Below are 6,069 nucleotides of genomic sequence, written 5' to 3'. Positions count from 1 at the left end.
TTAAAACAAGATTGTCAGACAAGATCATTCTGCTTATTTTAAGATACTTATTACTTAATTATCTTATTTGCTCAAGCAGTCTTGGCATTGAGTGTTAACAGTCGGTTGTACTGTGAGGCTTATAACAAACTGGGGTTTAATAAATTGAATTTTCTTATTTTAAGATTTTGTATAGTCTAGTAATAAGATAAATATAAAAATACAAATGTGAAAACAATCAAACAAAAGTGTAATATAGCACTTTATTTTATATTTATGTATTTTTTTCTTGTAAAAATCATTCGTGGTTTCGTTATATTTACAAATTTTTCCTCTTTCCAGCGAATATAGTACAAGCTCAGTGGTCTAGTGGTAGAGCGTCTACCCTCAGATTGGGAGGTTGTGGGTTCAATCCCTGGCTGGGTCATATCAAATGCAATTAAAAATGCTTGACACTCAACTTAAAGTACAAATAAAGATCTACGCTTAATGATATGTTTCAGTTTGTATTTTTCATGACTATATAAAAAAAAATTAAGAATAATGTTTGCCTTGAATTGATGCTTAGAATGGGTATTTTTAGTTTATTCTAAGCAACAATAAAAGCCATTTACTCTTTAACATGAGTTAATTTCTTGATTTGTTGCTTAGAATAAGTGTATAAAGTTTCATTTAAGATTAATATAGATCTACACATTTTTCTTATTTAAAGAAATCTAAGTTAGTAAAATTATCTTACTGCACTGGCAGATAATTTCACTTGTTTCTAGTAAATTTACACTCAAAACAAGTATTTTATCTAATATTAAGGAGATTTTGCAGTGCAGGGCCATGTATTGCGAGATTTCGGCCAACAACCTTTTTCCCTCAGTCGAGCATTGAAGATGGGTCGTGGTTGGGACTTCCAACATGACAACGAACCAAAGCACACAGCCAGTATAATCAAGAAGTGGACATATATCAAGGTTTTGGAGTGGCCTAGCCAGTCTCCAGACCTAAATCCAAAAGAAAATCTTTGGAGGAAGCTGAAACTCTGTCATGTTCCTCAGCGACAGCCCCAAAATCTGAAGAGATCTAGAGAAGATCTGTACGGAGGAGTGGGCCAAAATTCCTCCTGCTTTGTGGGCAAACCTGGTAAAGAACTACAGGAAGCTTTTGACCTCTGTAATTGTAAACAAAAGCCACTTTTTTTTTCTCACACGTTGAAATACTTATTTCCAGCACTAACATACAAGTAGATTCTTTAAAAATCATCCAATTTGATTTTACATTTTTAATTCTTAATTTTAGATTGTGACTCTCACAGTGGACATGCACCTATGAGGAAAATTTCAGACCCCTCCATGATTTCAAAGTAGGAGAACTTGCAATATTGCAGGGTGTTTAAATATTTATTTTCCTCACTGTATGAGCCTGAGCCAGTGAACGAATCCAAAGTGCTGGTGGAGAATCTGACTACAGTCATTTGTTGGGTTGTAGGCGTAGCGAATTAGCTACAGGCATGGTGGTAGATATAGACCAAATACTGTAATTATAACAAAGTAATTGGCAATTGAGCTGGATAGCCACTTATGAAATGATGTTATACAGTGTGGGAGGGGCAACTAATGCTGGATGCCCAAGTGAAGTCAGCAAAACTGAATTGATGAAAAACAAATTAACACTATTGTGTCTTTGCACAACTGAGTACTAAATATTTCTCTTAGTTTGAACATGTTTTCAGTAGTTGTCTTCTAACATGTATTATGTATTTATTTAGAGACAACTTTACAGAAACCTTATATTCCTTATCAATATATATATACACATATATATAAATATATATATATATACATCTTTGTGGAATCTTTTCTTGAAAAAGAAAATGGAATGAGCACTTAACAGCCTTTTATTAGGAAAAAGTAATAAACAACTGACATACATGATGACTATACTGCTCTTCTCATGGAGAATGTTCCATTTGCGCTATTTGTGTGGAGTTCTTAGGGGAAGTGACACCGTTTGAAAGGTAAGATTTATTAATTTATTTATTAATTTATTTATTTTTTGAAGCATCCAATTTAAGAACCCCTCAGAATTTCGGCTTGTAAAAGCTTATTGGTTGACCTTTTCAAATGAAAATGAATAGCCAATCGAAGAAGGGCTTCCCTAAGTAGCAGGCAAAATGAAAGGGTCCAGAAGATATGTTGAGCGAAATAATTACGTTGTACAGTTTGACTCTAATTTGATGTTTTTTGTTTTTTTACATCAGAACCCATCATCTGATTTTCAAAAGTCTTACTGTGTTGTAATAAGGTTGAAGTGCACTTTGCATTTCCCCAGAATGTCTTTTTCATGTCCCACATTTAAACTTTTTACATCACACTTACCGGTAGTAATTTTTGATAGCTGAAAATAATTATTCTCAGTATCGGTATCGCTCCAGCCAACATGACGGTGCCGTCAGATATGAGTGGGCGTGCGTCTCCATTGCAAGTGGTTTGGCTGATTGACAGCTAACCTTCCAATCATGAGAGTGCCATTCCCAGTGTGTTCTGTATTTATATATTATAGACTAATTTATTTGATGTTTTATCTTTAAACCAAACATAAAATGAAAAATAATTAACCCTGTCAAGGTCATATTTGTACAGTCAAGTCTGTAGTCTCTAACACCTAAATCCAATCCAAGTCTACTGCAAATTCTGCAATCATACATTTGATGCTTTCTGTCAAGTATTGTGTGGCACGCAATGAACAAACAAAGAAAAGACTAGCAGAACTTCTGCGGTGTATAATGTAATATATTACGACAGTGATGTCATGATAAAAGCATGAGTAATGAAAGCTCAAATGACAGCAACTCTCCTCAAGGGCTAAAAGTGGAAGTGGCAGTATCACTATGCTGACCTAAGTTAAAATGAGCTCACGCCGCTGATTTGCCTAGAGAGGATATGTAAGCCAAGATTCCGTCTGAAGGCTGAGAACTTTGATTTAGTGCTGAACTTTAAAATAAATACTGCATTTTCAGGCACTAGGCAGCAGTGGTAATAAGGATGATATGAGGGAGCACTGGACGGAGGAGCAGAGGCCACCGTCTGGGCACTGGCCCCTCTTTGCTCACTGCTATATTGTGAGTCTACGAAGCACTGTGAAACAACATTACATCTAAGTCCCCTGGAACAGGTACACCCAGAGTGGACATGAAATATACACCGTTTCTCTTCTATCTCTGCTGAGAAATATTTGAACTCAAACTCTTTTGCACAGTAAAACTGCATTCATTGGACATTGGGAATAGTTGATGCTGATTTCCTCTATAATTTACTCTAGTAAAGAAATTGTGCCGCCGGTGTTGCTTAGTAAATACAAGAAGGGGTTTTTAGGGGGAAAAACTGCCAGAGAAATCTGGAAAAAATAAATAAATACAGGAAAAAATTAAAACAACTTTACAGAACAACTTGTATAGTTTACTGGTATTTAATGTACAATAAACAGTAACCGCTTCAAAATTTTACCAGGATTCACCGCACAACAAAATCTGAACGTACATTTTACAGAACAAAGGAACATATAAGCAGCATGTTCTTGTTAAATTGTACTTCTTACTATACAATGCAAAATTTACTCTGTACTCTGTCATAGTATATTTAGCTGGCCGAAATATGGTGAATTATTATTGTTAGGGGGTGCAGCAACACCTCCCACACTTGTAAAGGTAAAAAAAAGAAAAAAGGACACTGGAGTAAGTTTTTACAGATTTCCTGCTTGGAGCAAAGCCTCATGTTTGAGATTTCAAAGTGACAACATTCCATCCTGGGCGAGCATGTGCTCTGTACATTTTCATCACAGTAAGTTAAGAAATGAAGTTCAGATCCTCTTGCTTTCCCTCCTCAGTCGTGCATTGAGTGTGGCAGAAAGAATAAATGATCAACGGTCACTAAATATGCCGCTTTTCCACCGGACCGGTTCCACACCAAAGCGGCATTTTTTTGTCCCTGAATGTCCACGTCTCCATCTGACTTTTTTTCGGGGCCGAGCAGTTACAATGGAACCGCTTTTTTAAACCATCTTGGAGGTGGTTCTGCAGCGGGCCGTGTCGTCACTGTCATCTGATTGACCGACAGCAACGCAGCAAGCAATGGCCGTGAAGCACGCCCCTTTCCTTATTTTATGCAAGCGAGGCAAGAGGCGCCCCCCGGTCTTTTCCAAAGTCATAAAAATACAGTTTATACAATCAATTAGGGCTGGGTATTGATTCAGAGTTCCAAAATGTATTCAATTCAATTCAGAAGTGCCCGATTTGATTCACGATTCACATTGATTTTCAATTAAGTTAAGGATTTAATGCAGTACCAATTTTACTTTTATTTGGAAGACATTCTCAGAAGTACCAATGTTGAAAATAGTAGAAAGTTTTTTCCTTACTTGGAGCATTAGTAAAAATACTGCATCCACAATTTGTGTTTTTATGTCCAATTTTGTACCTTACTTCTTTCTCATTTGTGTTCAGTCTTTCACTTTTTCTTTCATTTAATGTACAGTTTAATTACTGCCACATGCATGCACTCCGTTTAATAATGTGGCGGTAATGCACCAAAAACACCTGCCAACCGCGATAAGAAAGAAGAAGTAATGCATTACTGCCAGTGTCCTTCTTCATAGCCAGGTATCTTTGTTTGTATTCAGACTGCGAAGCGAACCGCACCGCGTGCATTTGGAAGCGGACTGAGACCACCTGAAAAGTGGGTCTCGGTCCGCTTGTTTGGTCCGCACCAGGATTCGTTTGTGTGTATTTAGACCTGCACAAAAGGTCCGGATCAGCGTGGGAAACGAACTCTGGTCCATTTAAAGCGGACCAAACAGTGCAGGTCTGAATACACCCTAGATTATGGAGACTTGTTTTATATGAACACTTCAAATAAATGTCCGACAAAGATTAATTTGGTGTTCCGTGCTTCTCAGGTTTGCAGTTTTTTTTTTTGTTTTTTTACAGTTGTTTACACACTAAAATGAAAATTACAATTACCGATATTTACACACAAGGAGCAAAACACTTGTCCAGAGTTTCACAACAATAGGCACAGACTCAGCTTCACACTTTTTGCAAAACATTACACACAGTGATTTGCACATGCACACTACACACCTCTACACACATTTTCACACATTAGACACAGATAAGGATTGTGAGATTACTTCCTAGTCATTACAAATCACTGACTAGTCAATGACCACACCTATAAACACGTTGGATAATCACATCCTCTAAGTGTGGAAGCACGCATGTGATTACAGTAATCCGAAATACGTCGTGCAGTCATTTTTATTTGTCTACAGATTACGGTAGTAAGAAAAACTATTTTGTTCAGATTTTTATTTTGAGTGTTATGTTACTGGAGCCGAGTATGGTAAGAAATACATATTTTCAGTCTGCAATTTGCAACAGGTTCCATGTTGAAGGGTCAGAGAAGTTAAAAGCTTTTTTTCCCCCAAACTTAGTGCGGGCAAATGGAACGGTTAGCAACAAAATGTAATTTGAACGCTAACTGTAAGAAGCAACACTTCTCTGTGTGATGAAGTTGCAAATGTAAAATGGCAGAAGTCCCTTCTATATAAAGATGTACCAGTAAGCGAACCTCTTGGTAGCCAATGGAGGCCATCCCACTCAAAAGTACAGTTCACAATGATGGGTCTGTGAGTGTTTCAGAAGTCGGGACAGGATAATTTGCATAGATAAAATGTAAAACAGGACTTCAAGTGCCAAAACATAATAATATGGCCCATGAAGAAGATCCTGCGGTGCATGGACACCAAATTAGTGCCATCTACTGGTGAACTAATAGAAATTTGAAGTATGTGCACAATGGCGCCTCAGATGGACCACATTTTGCAGGCCTACCCCCAATTACTATTAATTATTATTTGGAGTGAGAGAAAAAAAAACGAGCAGCCTAGCAAGCAGGAGCTAGCGTGAGCGGAGAGCAAGAGTATCTAGCAAGACAAGCGGTGGGAGCCCAAATTAGGGTACTCAGCAATTACGACCTGCAGGACCCAGCTGTGGAAGGTAAGCGGTGGTTGACCCATCGAGTCTGGCACAAGCTGCAACTA

This window comes from Leptonotus elevatus, chromosome 9, assembly GCF_054856555.1.
Source record: "Leptonotus elevatus isolate MCC_2025b chromosome 9, RoL_Lele_1.0, whole genome shotgun sequence".
NCBI classification, from domain to species: domain Eukaryota; kingdom Metazoa; phylum Chordata; class Actinopteri; order Syngnathiformes; family Syngnathidae; genus Leptonotus; species Leptonotus elevatus.
The sequence above is the reverse complement of the archived record's forward strand: the minus strand, read 5'-3'. Positions refer to the sequence as shown.